Here is a 21307-nt window from a genome sequence, read left to right on the forward strand (position 1 = left end):
GGTTATTAAAAATTTCTGCTTTTCTGCGCAAGGGCTAACTTTAGTGAAAATATGCTAACTGCATTTTTTGTGGGAAATTTTCGTCTCTTTAATTTTGCTCACCGCATATTTTCTCGTAAAATGCACAGTTTTGGAGATATCGGCGGAAAACCGCTTTTGACGGCCATCTTGGTAAGATGGCGGCCCCGGCGGCAAGTTTAGAATTGTGCATTTTATGAATTTTAGTTCTCCGCACTCAAACATACAAAATTTCTGTACTTCCCGAGTTATTTCCAGGTAAAAATCTTCAATGACTGGCCTATTAGCAGAAACTCTAAAAATTGAAATAATTTCCAAATGGTATGTTTTGCTGGCAAACTTTTTACGGCACAAACCGGCACAAACGAAGCACTAACCAACCCACCTAGTCTCGACATTTGTGCCTTCAATGTTCTGCTAACTTCACGGACCCGTATTATTGCCTGAGCACCAAGATTACATCTCGAGGCGCTTGCGTCGAGGGGTGTAAGGTGCGAAGGCAATAATAGACTTCTCTACCGTGGTATATATACTATTTTGTCTTCAAACGTCATATATAATATTGACATTACGTAGCCCAGCACTCTGAGTTAAAGTTTGACTTCTTAGAACAATCGAACAAGCGGCAGTGAAGTATTTTAGTGCCTAGGCATTAAAACGCTTCAGTGCCAGTGTCACATTGTTTTGCTTTGACAATTTGATGTTATTTACATTAGGTTCTTGGTTCACCTAGCAAGTGCGTTGATCTTTCCTTCTGATTTTAACAGAAATAAAAATATAGTCGATCAAAGAAGCTAGTTATTTATTTAAATAATAGTTAATGTTGAAAGTGCAGTTAGTCATTATTACCATTATTGAAATTAAACCTTGAGCTCGTTCCTGCAGCATCCAAGTTTTGAAGAGTCAAGTTTTGTTTAGCTCGTCTTATTGCGAATGAATGAATGAAGTATTTTCAAAAACTGGATTGGTTTCTGCTTCAAATGGAGGAGTAGTTGAAGTCATTCCATCTGATAAATCTGGATTTTCTAAAGTTGTCGAAATTTGAGCAATTTCATTTTTATTTGAAATCGAGTCTTCTATGTAACCTTCAGCCACACAATTGGACTTCCATTTCATTCTGGTATACATTACAGGAAAAGAAGCAATCGTATTTAATTGGTTTTACTTCCTATACTTACAAACTTGATCTATTGGTTACTTCCTTGCGGACCACGTTCGGCTCAGCTTTCTCCGATTTCCAATTTTTCATGCTTAGCGCCCATATATTTAAAATAGTCTAATCGAACCGACGTTACAAATGAATAAAAGAAAAATAGGTTTTATATCATACACGATTTTATATCACAGGAAGAATATTGATTTGCAAAATATTTCGTGTTTCCATCACGATGAGTTGTAGTTTTATTTGTTGTTATGTATTGTTAATAACAAAATAAATTTATACAATACGTATGTTTGTTTGCGTTCTAAAATGAGGAAATAGACTCTATGCACGAATGCTGCGTTAATAACTACATTCATATAGAAATTATAACATATATCTTCTTAGTAAGCGGAAGCGACATCCTCAATTCAATTTGAATCCATTAACTAGTTGTTATACAATGTTATGTACTACGAGTCGACTTAACCACTAATACACACAAGTCTAAAAGAAATTAAAATGTGTAAACTGTGTTAGTACATTTATTACGCAAATTTAAAATTGAGTTATGTATAATTTGATTATTTTCAGTTTATCACATTGATGCTTAAAAAGAAAATATACGATGTCCGCCTGTATACGTGCAGAGGAATATCAGACCTTTACCCTACACTTACTTTACCAGTCGTGCCCGCTTAATAATACCGTATGGAATTAAAGTCAAGTACCATTTATTTTGCAATACAACTATTTAAGATAATTAAATAAGTAACTTTTTATGATGGTTGCAAGTGAATGTGTGCACGGTCAAGTGAATCAAGAAAGGCTTTCAAATATCTCTTGGTAAGGTAACTTAATTATGCATAATAAATAATCGGCGCCAATATTCAACTTGAAATATTACGGAGAAATGCTTAATTACGTAATGATTAATTATATAATAAGCTATTTAGTGTAAGGACTACTTACGCATTTCGGAAACTTAAATATCTCAAATGAAAAATAGTAGGAAGGGATGTGTGTGAACTTAGCCGCCCATTTACAGAATTTTGCAATTTTTTAGAAATAATTCCGGTAATAAATTAGAATTAAATGGGAGGGAGGTTCTGGAAAGGTCTTTAGAAATTCCATTGTTTTTAATAAGTCAAAGTTCCGTAAGCGAAAGACTTCGTCAAATATTCTGAAATCACTGTTAAAAATAAGATAATAGATAAAATAAATTAAAAAAATATAGCAAACGAGCTCCTGGGTATGGCTATAGCATGTGCAAAACCAAATTTTAAACCTGATGTTAGTTTTGCTTTTATTTAAAGTGTATATGTATGAAATTTCATTTGAATGCCTCCATAAATAAGAAAGTTGGCACTGCGCATACGCAAAACGAAATTTTGAAACTGGCGTAAAATTTGGTTTTATATCAAGTGCCTATGTATCAAATTTTATTTAAATGCCTCCATAAATAAGAAAATTGGCACTGCGCATGCGCAAAACCAAATTTTGAAACTGGCGTTAAATTTGCTTTTATTCCAAGTGGCTATGTATCAAATTTCATTTAAATACCTTCATAAATAAGAAAGATTGCAATTCGGTCTGTGAATGGTTGAGATGCGTAAAGGGCACTGTGAATGCTGATCGATTAGGTTCAACTTTTGGAATTGTGTTTTATATGGCTAAAGCTATGCGCATATTGAATTTTATGCAATTCGGTTCATAACTAACGGAGATGTCAAAAGGGCCTCTTTATTTTTTGGGCTACATTGCCAATTCACGAACTCCGATCTACAAATTTGATAAAGAATCCACTTTTAAAATTTCATCGTAATCGGTCCATTCGGTTATGAGTTATCGTGCTAACGGACGGACGGGCGGACGAACAGATACCACAAAATTATAAACTCGCTAGGAGCTCGTTAATAAGGGTATCTTCTTTTAGATATATTTTTATGTCTTTTATGCCTGCCTAAACCGTTCATCCGATTGGGGAATGGTTGATCGTATGTCTGCGAAGGATTTAAGTCCGTTTTACATGCTGAAAGTTATTTCATGAAAGTCGAAAGTGAAATATCTTTCCGGAAATTTTAAAGCGAGAGCTGTGTGCTACAAATCGATTTCAGGTGAAACTTTGCTCATACCAACCTAAAAAAATATAGGCTACATGGAAAAGCACCCATTGCGCATTCCCTCGGCTAACAGAATTTCAACTTTCGCAAAAACTTTCAGCAAGTAAAACGCGCTTTAGCAACATTTCGCGAAGTGATATGCCGCAGCCGCCTAAACCGAGCTCTAATCTGATCCGGGATTTGGGTAAGGTGAGACGACGCAGCGGCCGAACCAGAGATTATGTTTTATGTCCCATCCGGGAGCGGGTTATTGGCTGATAGACGGTACGACGTTCGCCGGGGCTAGTACTGATATAAATTATAAATACAACAAAACTAATAATAAGTGGTAACTTCAAAGAACAAAATCTTAAATTATTCATTCCAAAGCTATTAAATACGTTTTAAATTTGTATATTAGCCAATTTCGTAGACACATCGATGATTTTAATGTGATAGTTCCGATTCAATGCGCTTTAATAACGCCGAGCTTGCGTTCGGTTCGCACGGTATTACTCGAAGCGTGACACCTGACACGTGACGGATGAGAGTACTTTACTACCGTGCAAAACATATAGTACATACTGAGCGATAAAACAAGGTCTGTTGAAGAACGTTTACGATCGAAGGAAATTCTGTATCAGATTACTGTCAACTGAAGTAGTTCCGTCTGTGTTTCTAAATGGGTTTGTCATCAAACACAATTCTGATAGTGTGTTAAAAAATCTATAAATGTTTGAGTAAAACTCTAGTTAACAAAGGGGGAGCAATGTAATGTCCAGCAAGATCTCTCGACTTGATTTAGCTTTTTCCTTTTACTTTGGGACTAGATTCAAACAATATGGTTCTCTAAAACCTCTATAGACCTGAAACCTGAAACTTGAATCTCCGCCTCTGGTAGAGAGCGGGCAACGCCGAGGTGAATAACGCAGGGAGGGACCGAGTGACTGCCGGGATAAGCAGTGTCCTCCTACGGTTAAACAGCTTCGGATGGAGGAACTTACCCTAAAAGCGTAAATTGTCTCTAACGGCGAATGAATAAAGATCTGTCAACAAGCGAAATCATTGTGATGCTAAGTAAAATATCTACACGAACTACTATAATGAACCTCACTTCACCTTCGACAAAATGAATTGAACTTTTAATTAAGATTGTGGAAAATTTAGGGCTTCTTCTGCAATTTTTTTTTGAAAACGTTTAATTAAGTGCCCTCTAGCCATTTTTATTAATTTCATGATTATCCCTAGGGGGCTTATTAGCGTTATGTACCCTCGCAATTTTTAAATCAAATCTCGAAACTGAATTGGCAGATATTTTATATACAGGGTGAATTTTTTTTTCATTTTAAGCACTGGGATCTCTGAAACCATAAGACATACGGTTTCGGTTAAATAAGGAAAGGGTTTTAAGAGCTTATTTAAAATATGCTTTTGTTTTTTGACAAAAATCTACAGTTCACTAGATATGAGCGAAAAACGGATTTAGTGAAGAAGAATAAATATTAATAAATGTATCTTATTAAGCGGAAAAAGATCTACAATTTTTGTTCTTTGCATATTTTTGTATTTCTAATACTAACGATTCTACAACAGTTAAATGAAAAATCACTAAATCTGTTTTTCGCTCATATCTAGTAAACTGTGGATTTAAAAAAAAAACAAAAGCATATCTTGAATAAGCTTTTAAAACTACAACTCTTTCCTCATTTAACCGAATCTCTATGTCTTACGGTTTCCGAGATCCTAATGCTTAAAATGGAAACTGTATACATACTCTTAAAGGTTTCCCTAGCAACTCAGTTCGAATTGTCACTAGAAGTACAACAGATTACCAGTTTAAAACTTCAAATTTCAAATCGATAATTTTCTAACTTTATTAACGAGCTCCTAGCGAGTTTATAATTTTGCGGTGTCTGTTTGTCCGTCTGTCCGCGTGTCCGTCCGTTAGCACGATATCTCGATAACGAATGGACCGATTACGATAAAATTTAGTAGATGGATTCTTTATCAAATTTGTAGATCGGAGTGCATGAATTGGCAATATAGCCAACTTTTTTTATTTATGAAGGTATTTAAATGAAATTTGATACATAGCCCACTTGGAATAAAAGCAAATTTAACGCCAGTTTCAAAATTTCGGTTTACGCATGCGCAGTGCCAACATTCTTATTTATGGAAATAAATCGAAATAAATTGGTTTGTACAAACTATAATATTCCTGTGCGACTCTTTTTCAAGATCAGTGAGCGACGGGGCCTGAGGGGGGGGGGGTTAAAATTAATTTGATCTCTCATTGTATTCTAATTAAAGGTCTCAACGAAAGGAACCGTTTTCTCCCAAATACTGACCTTCTTTCTGTTCTCTTAACAAAGTATGGGTGATCGGGTATTCTCTTATACCTCAAGAACAGATTGTCGGAAGAGGGTACCCACAAAGGGCGATTGACGCGTCTGCAAGAAATATATCCATTGGTGATGTCAAAACAAAAGCTATTTCGGTTTAAAAAAATGCAAGTGCACAAGAGTTGTGCACAATTTTATACTTGCTTCCCTTGTATAATAAATAACTATTCTATGTTTGAGTATTGTACATAAGTATTCTCTGACCTTATTGGTATCAAGTACTTAGTCGCGTGAAATGCTGTCAAAAAATATATTTGTATGCAAATAGGAAGTGCACGGTATGATTTGTCCATATAAATAAGATATGACTAAAACTGGATAGGGCGTTGAGGAAATTAAGAACAGTATTACAATATCCGCTATTTTATAAGACCATGGAAATATATAGTTTCATGTGAATACATAACCACTCCCTATTTTATTAATTTTGTTGACACCAAAAGCATCTTTAGCAACTGAACTTTGTCTGCAGCTTACCAGTACTTGAACGAAAATTATGACGTGAAATAGGTACCGCTGTGTGCTAAACTGAGTAAATTATCAAATTTTTCCTGGATGTAATAGTAATGAATCAATTTCCTTTGATTAGAGTATCTTACGAAAACACATTCAGATTTCTTTTTGATTTATTTAGCGTTTTGAGATGTTAAACCAACTAATCAATTTTATATTGAACCTTGACTTGGAATCATTCGTGTAGAACATTTTTTATACTTATCCTTTTTCATTTCAGTCTCACTAAGCTATTAATACATATTCATTATCCAATATGAAGTAACATATGTAAATATTCATTTTCAAAAACAAATTTTGCAATTAATTAATATTTATTAATTGAATTAAAAATATTTAACGTGTAAAGCAGATTTTAAATTTAAGTGACCTGCTCCATAAACTAAATCTACAATAATTTTAATGCAAGGCTCTTGAAAGCTTGATGGTTATCGTGTGGGCGTGATTGTGACGGCATGTTTATTTGAAATCAAGGGTCGTTGCCTTTCCTAAATTAATCGCCATTGCAGTTAAGTCCACGTGAAGATGTTATCTTGTTTGTTGAATCGGATGTACACATAATACCTAATTAACGAATCACTTAATAGAACCTTACCTTACTACAGTAGGTAGCCTTTATGCATTGATAATTAGTCACGCTTAACATAACTTATCGGTTTAACAAGAATTATCATAATGAATTTGTACCTTTTGGTATTCCTTTAGACGCATTTTTAAGCTTAAGGTCACCTAATAGACTATTATTAAGTTAATTAAGTAAAAATTAAGAAAAATACGTAATTAATTATATAATTGAAGTTCAGGAAGTAAGTACCTGGAATGTTCAGCGTACAATCCAATATGACTGATGCAATATCGAATGTGAACAAGTTTAATAAAGGAAGGTCCTGTGCTGGCGAGAAAATATTACAATTTTAAATCAGATTTAATTTTTACTGGAAAAGAATTTTATAATTTATATCTTGTTAACCACACCTAATGAATCTTGCTAAATATGGGAGTTTATAACTAATGGTTACCTACTTAAACAAGTTATACAAATAGGAACGAATAAAGGCAAATGTATTGGACTCATCTCCATGATTGAACGCCGACTATTTGACAAACAGTCAATACCAGCTCACTTAAAATTTTTATTTGTTACTCAGTTGTAAACGTTGATTAACAAGACAAAACGCAAACTGGTAAACGTCATGTTTAAACGCTACTGACTTGTAAAACTGACAGCTGACCTGTAAAAATTTTACAAGTTAGTAATCTAGTAATTTCATTGGCCAGAATTAATGCGAAGTCTCTGTTACATGGATAACATGATATTTTAGAACATTTCTTCGAGATCAATTTAAGAACTAATTATTTACGTTTACTATTGTTTACAAATGAGTAACAAATAAAATATTGTACATTATACGCCAGGTAATAGTTTTTATGTCTTACTAACCTATAATAGCACATTTTATATCTGTGATACGCGGGCATAAAGTACCACTTTATGCCCTAGGGCATTAAGTATCACCATAGTAACTCATTCATACTTAATGACAAAACAAACAAATATTTGCAGGTCATTGAAAATTAGAAACGTCAATTATTGATTGTCAATACCTACTAAATCACAAGATTGACCTTATTTCGTATAGTTTCTGGAACTTCTTGCTCATTCACGATGAATTGAATTACATATTTAAATTACGTTTGACGTTTGGATGGTTTCAATCACATTAACAAATTCGAACCACGCATACTCGATCAAACATAATGAATTATTTTGTAAACGAATATTTACTTTGACGAAGAAAACTATTTGTAAAACATAAAATTTTGTATGTACCACGGGCATAAACTAATGTTTATACTCTCGGGCGACTAAAAAGCTCTCGGGCCATAGGCCCTCGAGCTTTTTAACTCGTCGCCCTCGAGAATATAAACATCACTATTATGCCCTTAATACATAAATAACTATTACTGGCTCTAGGATATGACAGGCTCGTCTGACGGCTCGCCAGTCAACTTCTCCTATCGCCAGTAAAAACTCACTTACCTGGCTAATAATGTAAAATACTATATTCAGTTACTCAAAAATATAAATTAAATAATACAGATTAATTACGATAATTAATAATAAAGATTGGGTAATTTTCCACCTGAAATAGTATATTAAGATACAAGTTTATAATCAAGCCTTTAAAGCACGCGAAACGAGTTTAATAGCACGACGCGAAGCGGAGTGCCTTTAACGTTGCAAGTGCTCTGAAGACCAATTATACACATCATAAATGATGTTCCGTTGCTGAGATCTCGATCGATTTATAAGGCGCGCTTTGTCTTAATATGAAAACAAAATCCATAAATTATGAACTTGAGCAATGACTCTCAGCTTACTGTGTGATCGATGCACCAATAACTCCATAATACGAACCTAATGCTGAAAATCGTAAAACTCGATATTTTGTAGTCGAGATCTCGTTCGGTTTATAAAAGGAGACATTAAAGGACATTCATACATAACCGACGAGATGGCGTTCAGCTTTCAGACTAAGCCATGCAGAGCTAGCACGATAGTATACGAGTATAATGCTGAAACCCCGAGAGTTATACGATATTCCTTTGGTGAGATCTCGATCGGTTTATAAAAGGCGTCTGAAGAGCCGACAGTTAGTAGTTAGTAGTAGTTCAAATTTTTGTGTAACATCTAATGGCAGTTTTCCTCCCTTCGGGACTGAAAATCCTTTCTTTGTAATTGTGGCTTTCTTACTTATCTGGCTTAGTAACACAAAACTCATTTTTACGGAATAAATTTTAACCAGCGTCCAGTTACCTTTCGATAAACACATTATAAATTATCGATTAATTTTCATCGTTACTTCGCTTTTTCAATGAAAATTAATCGTTAATTTAGAATACGTTGATCGAAATGTAACTAAACGCCCATTTAGTGGGCACTCAGATCAAGGCGCATCAGCTGGCGCTTTGGCTTAATCGGCGTTGGAAAAAGTTTCAACAATGTTTAATAATTCAGCATCATGGCACTTTCTACCACTGAACACGTTGAACTTTGTAGAACCAAAGTGGGTCGGAAAAGTATGCGATTGATTAGGAGAGTTTCTAATACATAGGTCACGTCCAGCAACGAGGTTTTGTACTAAAGTTCCTCGCGCATCTGTCGATCTGTCGCCAAAGAAACGATGTAGCATTGAAGTCGCCTGCAATCAGAACTTGGTAATATTTAGGTAATTCGTCCAAGACGAACTGCAAATGAATGCAAAAATATCACATGGCGGTCACTAAACACCGACGATGGCCAACAGTAACCATGGATACCGCGGTATAGTTATTACATAAATAACTTAGTATAATGACACTGATGGGCTTGGGACAATTGTAAAAAACGCCGAAAGAAACGGCAATGATGAATAGTCAGAAGGGTTGGCAATTTGGCATTTCTACCATGGCGCAAGTCGTATGTGATCGTGTATAGGGCAGGCATTCCACCTGACGTACACACACCGGGTAATCAAGAGACATTTGCGTACGATCGGGTCGCACTCAAGACTACCAGTGGCATGCTTTATTTTCACGCGGACCAAACTAGAACATCACTTTGAACAAGAAAAAAAGTCTATAGAGCAGAATCGAAATTATGGACCAAAATAGTCTCCATGACGTGAGGGAGAGGGGAAGGGAGAGTATAGAGTGTTCAAAAGGGATCGCTCTTCGCCGATTCGAGTTTGACTCGACTAGCCCTTACACTATTAGTGACGAGAGTTTTCTTGAGAGTCGTCTTAAGTCTCAGCAGCTGTCTTTAACGCCTCGGTTTTAGATACCACAAGCGATGGTGGACCTAGGAATACGGGCAGCAGACTTCCCCGAAGAGATCTTCACAGGTTCGGGAACCTTTTGAGGATCCCTCCTCTGCCTCTATGAAGATAGAAACAAGAAGGCGAGGACCTGTCTCTCGACCAAATTCCTCTGTGTTCAAGCGGGTGGCGGCTACAGAGAGTTGGAACACCTCTTTAAGGTGAGAGAGTGTGTTGCCTAACGTCAAATAAGACAACCTTTCTTTCAAAACTTTATTTAAAGTAGAACGTTTACCTGTATCACCGCTACCTGTCTCCTTTTTCCGCGTAATCACAGTTCCTCGGTGAACTCCCGAGCGAAAGGATTACTAAAACAATCAATTACATCTACGTTTTGTACCTACACCCGTTAGGTAAATTACCCGGTCTATATTCCTGTTTACAAAATCGGAGTGTCTCTGGTTTGACCTAAAGTGTCCTTGAGAACCTCTGGCCAATTCACCTGTGATTACTGCCAAACTCAACTGATGTGTTCTACAATTCCAGAAGTGGCTGAAAGAATTGTTTAATTTAAATTTTATTTAAATTGTTATCACACTCACCTAAAGGGTTTGGCTGTCTCGACCAACGAGTGTCGCCGCCCATATATCAAACTCTCCGTATCTCTGTGGTTTTACACTACTCCCTGGTCATTTTTAATCATTCACTTGCATCTTTAGGCCGGTCCTACATTGGAAACGGAATTTCTCCCGGCCAGACGGTTTGAGCGGGTCTGGTCGGGTCTGAAGAAAACAAACACATGACGCACCGTCGCCCCTCCTACACAAAATCCAGTGCACGTTCCGGGGAGGAGAGTCAGGAGCTGGTCTGACAACAATCAAACAGGTTTGTTTTTTCTTCCAGTTGCATGCAAGCTTTGGTGAAAACTAGCTGCAATGTAGGAGCGCCGAGTCTGGATTGGTCTGGCCTAGCAAGGCCTACAATTTATTGACTCGCATTATTTCAACTGAAGCTAACTCATTAATCACATTCCCACACCGTTTTGGAAATAGATGCTGCCGACATAAGACAGATGGAAGATGCTCTCCATAATCACTTTGGAGGTCGTTGGATTGGTCGAGGGGGGCCGATTGCATGGCTGCCCCGTTTTTCAGACCTGACTACCCTAGATTTTTCCTTTAGAGAAAAGACGAGGTGTATGTCCCACATTTGCTGTATGACTGTGACACAGATAAAGATATATTTCATACCGTAAATAGAACATCGCACATGCGCAATAGAATTTTAAACACGAGACTACCAAGAATTTAAAATGTGTAGCCAGTGTGTTTATGCAACGAATGATAAATCCAACTATATAAAACATATTTATTAACATACAAGATCACCAAGGGTTAAAAGTGTGTTCAGTGCGCTTTCGTCACCAAACACAAATCCAGTTATATCTCACATTTGTCAAGACACGGACCATGCCACGGTTTTAAAATGTGACCGGTGAATTTTTGTCACAAAGTGCAAATCCATATTTTAAAAAACACATCTGTTAGAACACAAGACCAGTAAGAATTTTAAACCCTTTATGCTCTAAGGAAATAAGGCTCCAAGTGCCAGCGAAATGCGGAGGATGTCAACTTATGACCGGTATTCTACTGTTAGCTACCCCTTACCTATATGTTGGCACAGATTTAGTGGCTGTAGGCTATATCCGTGATACTATAACTGAGTAAGATATGTGTAACTGGCGAACGAATTTAAAACATATTTGTGCATCAAGCCATCGGTTGACAACTTTAAATTTTGTCAGCGTCGATGATCGATTTTAATCTTACGTTGTTGATAGCTCTTCCTATTTCAGTTATTTTATTTACTATCATCGCACAATCATATCGTTAACTTTTAACAGAATTACAGGACCTGTGTCCCTGCACCATACATTTGGGAATCAATTTCGGAGAAGCATACATACAGGGTGTAGAAATGGTTTACGCACCAGAGGTATTGGTAATTTCTTTATATTAAAATATTTTCTCCCCTAATTATTTTACAGCAAAGTTGTAAATAATTTTTTTGTAGATTGTAAAATTCTACGTCTATTCATGTGCCTATATGTAATTTTTTCGTGGGAAAAAGGAGGAATGAAGAAAATTATGATTAGTTTATTAGTAAAAATCACTCGTGTCGTGAAATTTTTGAGTCAAAAATTAGGTTTTTACACAAATACTAAATTCTAATTTATTTCTTTTTGGAATTTTCCGAATTGAAAAATAATAATAGAATATATTCAGGAGGCCCACTATGTATAGAATATCTCGGTAAATGACGACTGTATACACAATTTTTCTATATTAAAATTGTTTAACATTTTATTTTCCATAATAAGGTAGCTTTCAGTTGTTTTTATTTTAAAAAACAGATGAGTAACAAAAACAAGGTACAATAAGACACGTACACGTTCATTTGTTTTATTTTGATATAGGATATTTAGATTAATGTTATCGATGTACCTATAAACATAATGTATACATAATAAAGAATTTTGAAAATTTTTTGAAAAAAATTCTTGCAAGCCTAATAAAAATGTACATTGCATATTTGTTTTCTGAAATAAAAACAACTGAATGTCATAAAATAATAAGCAACAGTTATATAGAAAAATTTTGGATACAGTCATTTTACCGCTTTATATTCTATATTTCATACATAGTGGATACCATGTACCTATGATCTAAGTCATAGACATACTTTTGATCTATCTACTTGCTATCTACATACTTTATTTTTAGCGATGAAAAGACTTAATATCCAAGGTATTGCGATCATATCACTTTTAAAAACGAAGGTTTTATGGCTTTTAATTAAGAAAAAGGAGGTTTTGGTATTTCACCTCTCAAAAACAACGCACTGAAAAACAAGTCTTTTCATTCCCCTATGCAGGTCACGTGATGCCCACACGCGTGCTCGTCTGTACTTACGTAGGCCCGAAATTATCCATTACCCAAATTTAACTGAAACATAAAAGACCAGCCCTCAGAATGTTTTCAAAAATACTGGTCAAAGACATTGGCGGTTAGATTTCGGTATGGTAATAAAAAGTGCTAAGGTTCGGAACGATTAGGTACATGTTCCAGATACGGTTATGGTTTTAAGGCATTTGACATTTTCGAAAGGCTAACACAATCTTTCCTTGAACATTGTTTTTGTTGTAATTTTTTGTATAAATTGTAAATTTTGCAATTTCACTAGGTAATACTGTAGATCGACGTAAATCCACGTTGCGTCCTTCTGGTTAATTAGATACTTTCAAATGTTTTTTCTAGCCATAAATTAACTAACAATACTGTGTGAATTCTAGTAGGTCTGACAGATCTGCTTAAGAAGTTGCTCATTTCCTATCATTATCAAAAACAACAATTTACATATTTCATATAAGGTTAGCCATTACCATTTTTAAATTTCTGCAGTCCAATGCAATTACTTACGCATGTACATCTTATCAAATTACATAAACAAAAAATTAAGCGAAACACCATGTGTTCAATGCAAATGTACATTAGCAACTCGTTAACAGAAAACGTAAAGAATCCTATACCGTTCACGAGATACGGCTTTTATTTTAAAATTCACCCACTGATACTGAAAATTAATTTTCCATCCACAATTAAATTGTCTTACAGATGGTTTATACATACATAATGTCAACAAACGATTAACGATGGTACGTAAAATCTTTTCAGCGCCGCAACTGATTTTAACTCGTCTTCCGGGCCATTCATGTGAATGTTTATCATTAGATTAATGTTGTGCTGGTCTTTAACAAGTGTTACAGTTTAGTGACAAATACTTCAGGATGTGATGGTATGTAAAAGTATCAAGGTAAATGGGTGCGAGCGTGTGTGGTCAGAACGTGCGAAATAATTATTTTCCACGGATTGATATTGTTTACTTAATTAGGTACATTTATTTAATCGATCGAACCAAGGTGCGTGTTAAAAAATGTTACATAATGAAAAAAACCTGGTAAATGGGGTGAAAATGTAGGCGTGGAATTTATTGGTGTATAAAAACCAATTTAGTGTATGTAATAGGTGTACAGAGGATATGAGTTGTGGGAATTAGCTAGACATATTTTACAACAATTATACCTATTAGACCGTCAATGTGCACGATACAGCAGTCATATAAGTGGTTATCGAATTTTAGACTCAAAAAATTCTCATTCAATTCGACGAAAGCCACTAAAATTCACGCTCCCCTCACCCTCACGCATTTTTCAATTTGGTCCATTATTACTGATCTTTTCCAGGAGGTTTTAGCAAAATCTCAATAATCTCGCTTTACAAACGAATCGAAATCACTTTCAGAAAGTCCCGAAAGCAAATCCAAAGAACCTCAAAATGACACTACGGCAAGGTTCCCAAAATAAAGGAATTTAACTTCGCCTGATGGAGACTTCGTGTAGACCATTCCTGTCCTTGTGAAATTGGAAATTGGAACTAGTTTTATCCTTCATGAATAACTATATGTATAGATATCGTTCATACGGACAGGCGGACATATGACAGCGCAAGACAAAATTATAAACGTTAATAATTTACCATCACGGGTGTTTGATCGAATTGCACAGTGCTTGTGTTGATGATTTATATCTAATAAAATCAACGCGGTAAGTAACCCCCCACTCCCACTTCAGTTACAAAAAGCACGACTCACCGCCTAAAATAGAAGTCTGGATCAAGAATACTATACAATATAAGGATTGCTCGATCCCTATACTGGGTATAATAATGTTGCCCAAGTTTAAGTCATATGTGACGTCACCAACGGACCTGGCTGTCAGAATTGACAGTTATAATTTGCTAAGTTTGTAAACGTTTTGCATTAGTATATAAATGTGTGATAAATGTTCGCTATATTGCAAAAAACCTGTTTGGACGCCGACGTGCAGTATTGGACTGTAATAAGAATTTGGGCAGTACTCACACTTTACACTCACTGGCGATTTTGCGGCACCACAATTAAGTAGCGCGAAGCGATTTTCAGAAGCGCCTCCACGCAACTAAAGCGCATGTACCAAGAAAGGGCGGCGTTCTTTTAAAAAATGATGTCTAGTTAGTTTACGTGAATTTGTATAGGTACGCTTCAAGCGCAGTGGCAAAGTGTTGGCTACTGACGTTACTCGGTCTAGTTTAGTCAGGTACTTTTTTTCTCTTCGCGCTGACACTTGATTTTAGAATGCTTACGCGGATAGAATAGTCTTTCACAGCGCAAATATTTCTTTTATTTTACACTGACCTTTTTCTACAATTATTGTCAATTGTATGTATGCGTCAGGCGGCAGCAGCAAATGCTGCTTTTCAATTCTCACATAGCAGCGCGCCGTAGTGATGACATCGAGACGAGACTTGGTGTCGTCAAGTCTCGATGACGTCTAACGGTCGGTCTGTCTATCTGTACTCTCATTTCCGGCTAAACGGCTGAACCTGCCATGTGACACGTTAAAATTTTCTGTTTCTGTTTCTATACTTATTTTTTTGTCCTTTTTGTGTTACATAGAAATAAAGATTTTTCTCTCTTTTCTATTCCAACCAAATTTTGTACACATATTCTTTAAAATAAAAGGAAGAACTGAAAAGCTTTTGGGAAGAATCGCGCATGCGCAAATATGTGGAAGTAACAAAAAAATTGACGTTTTTCCAAATTGTGGCTAAACTGTGCTAACCAATTTTTTTTAAATTGTACTGACGGAGGGGCCTGGTGATTAGAGCACACCAGACCACAAAATGGGGGAATTAAATTCGATTGCCGCCTTCTCGTCCGTAGGGTTAACTTTACTATCTAAAATTGAAAACCCGGGGCTATGATAGGCGGTTATTGAGCAGAGTACCACACCAGAGCAAAAACCATTACCGTCACCAACTCGGTCGAAAATCATCAATTATTATTTCCACGGTGCCTTTTGTATGCACTATACCAATTTTAGGTAGTATGTCTAGCAATTCTTAGGAAATCTGGGGATTCTTTGAAAGTTTTTGGGTATTCTCGGGTAGTCTTTAGGAAATCTTGGGTATTCTTTTGAACTGGGTATTCGTTGGTACACAATTTTCACTATGTGACAACCCTTCGGTTTGTTCTATGTGACATTTGCAAACTACACTGTATTTTTGTTGATATATGATTTTGTTGATATATGTTGTAGTCAATTCAACGTAAAGGTGCCAAAAAAGTCTATTTCAAAATGTATAAAGTGTTGCGGCCTGTAAATCGACAGTTGTAATAAAACTATACAACAAAAAATTTATTTCCAAGAAAATCGCCAAGTTAGAACCCCGTCCCCGTTTCTAAAAATTCGAATTAAATTGCAATGGGGCAGCTAGTTGATTTGTGCCACTCAGAACACTTCTGCACAATGTAACACAACATCGTTTGATCAGTTTGTAGCATGTTGTGGTTACAGTACGAAGTTGTAACCCCGTTTCTGAACATTCGAATTAAATGGTACCTAATGGAACAGCTAATTGATTTGTGCACACTCGTAGCACAATGCAGAACAACATCGTTTGAGTAATTTGTAGCATGTTGTGGTTACAGTGCGAAGTTGTAACCACATTTTCAAAAACTTGATTTTTGTGAATACCCGTACGGCACAAATTTTATTTCAATCAGCACAATGTAGCACATTGGCAGCACAATGTAGCACAACATCATAAATTGCACTTCGATACATTTCTTGTTACAAGTTCATAGACATTAGCCCCCCTCCTCGACCTCTTATCGTAATCGGGTGTATCCCCTTATACCTCAACAACGGAATGTCGGAAGAGGGTACTCACAAAGGGAGATTGAGACGTCTGCAAGAAATATATCCATTGGTGATGCCAAAACAAAAGCTATTTCAGTTAAAAAATGCGCTTTATCTATACAAGAGTTGGGCACAATTTATACTTGATTTAAAATAAATACGTTTTTATGTTTTCATCGAGGAAGGGGGTGTGAGCTATTTTACTTTTCAGAAAAGGGGTGCCATGGGAAGAAGTTTGGGAACCACTGGTATAGGTGCTATGTTGCTGAGAAAAACTAAAACAGCCAAAATTTTGGACAACAAAAATTTGAATCCGTTGAATTATTTAGAAAGAAATGCATTTGTAGCCCTTTTACTATTATTTATTTACGTAATTACTGGTTACGCACTGACTGTCCGAATAACATTTCGGCGGTATAGGTTGAATTTGAGGAACATTGGTTATAACCAAGGTTTATGTTTTTACGGCATTTGTAAATTATGAAACGATTATTAGCAATTGGTAAAAAAAGAGGACCTCTTGATGCTTATTGATAATTCGGTAACTATAGCGCGTTCGCACCTCCAAATGCAGTATGGTGCTTATAGACATACAGTACATGCTTGCCAAACGTGACAATGGCAGCATAAGGAGATTATGTTTTGTTTTCATACTTCAATTTAGTCATATGTCAATTTGACATCAATGCGGTTAGAAGCAAGGATAGTATTATCGAAGACTGACGCAAACTAGTAAGAGAGGCAATTAGTCCATAAGACTCCATACTGCATCTGCAGGTGCGAACGCACTATAGAATAAAATTTTGAAATCGATGAATTCCTTTGTTTTAGAGCCTACTTCGTTCGAATATGTGGCTGGTTTTAACAGTTCTTGTTGGGAGTTTCGCACATTACATTTTGGCTTTAGACGGAGACAATATCTGCCCAGAAGAAGAAAGGTAACATACCGCATAGTAGATATTAGATCTTTAGGAAACGCTGTGAACTCCTTCCTTTACTGTTTACATAGTGTAAACATTTAATAATCGCAATGACGTATTCTTGTCATTACTAAGTACACGTTCACAGCATTAGGAGCTACAATGTTTGTTAAATGGCAAAAAAATTGCACATTGCAAATTTATACAACTACAAAATGTCAAAGTACCATAATAATGAATAATGCAGGAAACATTATGGTAATCTATATATCTGATTTATTATAAGTAAGTAAAATTCGTTTTTGAGCAAATCGGTGCACAATTTTAAAAACACCACTATATTTTATTGAAAAGAACGAAAATAATCTATTTAACAAGGAAAATACAAAATATTGTTTCAAATAAAAAAATGAAAATTTCCTATTTTTCAAAAAATGTAGTTATAAAAATTATTTCTACGCCACTGATTTTGATATTTTTTCGATATATAGTAGTCATGGCAATATCTACGCAAAGAATTGCACGATTCAATTCGGTCCCGACATAGATACATTTTGCCGGCATTGTCCTACGACTCTAACGCTGTGCACGATATGTAACTCTAACCCATCCCGTATAACGTGATTATACTATACTCACTTGATATACAGTGTAGGTATATTATTCAAATTAGTTCATTCCACTTTCTTTAATTCATGTATTGTGATGCTGCATAATCCACAAGAGATCGGTGATATGAAAATATGCCTTGCCCGTTCTGTATAAGGTACTACTAAAAAGCGTACCTATAAGTGCATGTGTTTTCCATGTTTTTATTGTCAATTTGTTTATATTTTGCATTGAAATTAAAAAATAGGTTAAGCAGATGTATAAACCACATTGTAAATGCATTACCGAAAGATGCCAATGTATTTTTAGACTACATTCGTATTATGCTTAAAATGGCGCCTAGGGTTATTGAAACCAAGTTACTCTTACATATAATTTCTGAAGTGCAATTCTTGAATACCGCAAAAACTAATAAATTGGGTGGCTCATCTACGCTAAAAAGTACATATACTTAAGTACGTTATACCATTGTATTTATAAAATACAATGGTTATACTTATAATACTCTTTGTCAACACATAAAGCACATTTTTATTCTAGGATTTAGACATGATCATAGTTATTCTCGAAAATCAAATAGTCATTTGTAAATAGAGAACTATTCTCCACAAAAGGGAGAATGCCTATAAATATTTGTAAAAATACAAACAGTTTCGAAAATCCTTCAACAGCAATCACTTCCAATTGAAAGTTATTTCACCATAAATAAAATGCGGGACCACCTACACATGCAGAGCATTTTATAGTTTAATTAATTAGGTAATTTAAGGTCAGCCTTTCATGTTTCCGATTGATAGATTTGTTTTCCATGGAAACAAATTTATTTGACATTTTGACAATATCATGGGAAGTTTAGGCTATGGCATTATTAAAACATTTTTGTAGGAATTTGAATAAATGATAAGGTTTTCAACGTGACTTTCAATTTGACAATAGAATGCTATACAGCTTATGGTTTCATATGCATGACCGATTTCCGTGTTCAGTGTTTTCAATGGAGTGTTTTGTGAAAATGTGGCTAAAAGACATCGCATACATTACATATCTAACAAAATTGGAGTAAACCGACATCTATCTATTATTACGCATTTTTTTATTTAGGTACAAGACCAATATTTTATATTAAATTATTAAAACAATGTTAATTAATAGATTTATTTTTATATTATGTATTTTATTGGTATTATAGTTTTTTGATAATTAACAAAATTTCAACCAGCTCGCGGTGTAATTCATTTAAATAAGACATTTTGGTTTAGTTTATGTCAAATATCGTAAAGTACTAAAACAATCGACACGTTTGTCAGCAATCTATTGTTTTCATCGCACCTTATTGTAGATTGCAATTTAATTCTATAAACGTAATAACCTGTTGTAAAGCATGCAAATAAATACATAAAAAAATAAATAGAAATTCATACTGTGTAGACTGTTAACTACATTATTTTAATCCGTTGAATAGTTCGAAAATTAAAGTTGGGACCAGAAGAAATAAGTTCAATATCATTTCGTGGTCAAATGAAAGTTACGTTCAAAGCAATATTACCTATACCCAAATTTGTTTTAAAAACTGTTATGTCCTAGTCCAAACCGACTATTTTTAGCAGTTTTCTTGCAAAATAAGGAAAATATAAAATTGCAGAATTGTACAGAACATAATATCATACGTAAACTAAAAGAACATTCTTTAAATATACAACATTAACTTAATCCAACATGATCCCCATGGCGAGGTGCTCCGTGCTAGAAATAGGTTTTCTGAGTATTGTATTCGCAACCGTTTCAAAGTTATTTGCCATTCAATATTAATAGAAGATTGTGAAACTCGACCTTACATAACAAATTTAATTGAAAAATAGGATCTTATCTCTTTTCTATTAAGTTTTAAAAACTCGTTAAAAACCCCATGATACAGATAGTAATCGAGCAATGTAGCTAATGGGCAAGTTGGAAGTTAATATTACGAGGGAATTTTCCAAACTTTTCGACGTGACTATTTCTTGCTTGTGGACATCAAAGAGGGTGTTTACATGTCGTAGGCCGTTTGTAAAAATTGCCTCTTTCCTTTAAAATACTCAACCCCAAAGAAAATTACACCAAATCATGAAATAACAGTCTTTAAATTTTTCATAATAGGTAATAAAATATACCTTATTTTACGAGATAAAGAATTTAACCAATCCCACAATTCGTTGAAAAAACACATTGTACTGAAGCATCGGAACTACATTTTTTTACTCTTCTTGTTCTTCACTCCTATAAGTTAGTATACGAAAATCTTTATTTATTCATTAATTTCGTCGGTGATACGGTGGTCGTTTATGCACATAAGGAACTAAATCTTGTGTTGTTCTTGCCTTGCCTTCTATTTGACTAAGTAGAGCAAAATCTTCATTTATTCACCAATTTCAACAGAAAACAGCCATTGCCGTGATGCACAGAAACGTAGATCGTGTTGTGGTCTTTTTGTAGGGTTACTTTTGTGGTCATTGGTTAAGTGCTTTCGACTATATACAAGATACTAGACAATTTTTTTAACCACGTTTTTTTGTATGGCATATGGGGTTTTTCAAACGGAAGGATGGAATTACACATGCACATGTATTTGTCATAAAAATATCAAAGCATAGTCGTTTCTTCTTCACGTTTCATGCACTAATTAAATCTACAAGAAAATTACGTCGTTGATACCAACATTTCCCTATACCCAGCAATCAAAGTTTTTCAAAATTTTTGACGTTTGACTGCTTTTCTTTAGCGCCCTATTCTCTATGGCTCCGTTGATTTGAATTTCAAAAAGTCTTCTAAAAACAACAATAATGGCATGATGCTACATGCGAATGATTTAAATTTTGATCTCACTTCTACAGGGTGTTATAAAATTAATGGTCAAGTTGGTGTCGTGGCACTGGTAAATCTGTACCGTCTTATACCCGAATAATGAAGTTCCCAGAAATGTTTTATACAAACCCTGGAGTAACTAGTAATCTCGAAATTGTCCCGGTG

The 21307-nt window shown here is 35.1% G+C and overlaps 1 long non-coding RNA gene across 1 annotated transcript; it reads left to right on the top strand.

Moving 5' to 3' along the window:
- Positions 1-1638: 1638 nt before the first annotated feature.
- Positions 1639-17712, top strand: LOC116162805. Its single transcript, XR_004143614.1, has 3 exons — positions 1639-1694; positions 1754-2005; positions 17604-17712. It is a non-coding gene; the product is annotated as an uncharacterized LOC116162805 (long non-coding RNA).
- The last annotated feature ends 3595 nt before the right edge of the window (positions 17713-21307 follow it).

This window comes from Photinus pyralis, unplaced genomic scaffold, assembly GCF_008802855.1.
Source record: "Photinus pyralis isolate 1611_PpyrPB1 unplaced genomic scaffold, Ppyr1.3 Ppyr1.4_LG2, whole genome shotgun sequence".
Lineage (NCBI taxonomy): Eukaryota > Metazoa > Arthropoda > Insecta > Coleoptera > Lampyridae > Photinus > Photinus pyralis.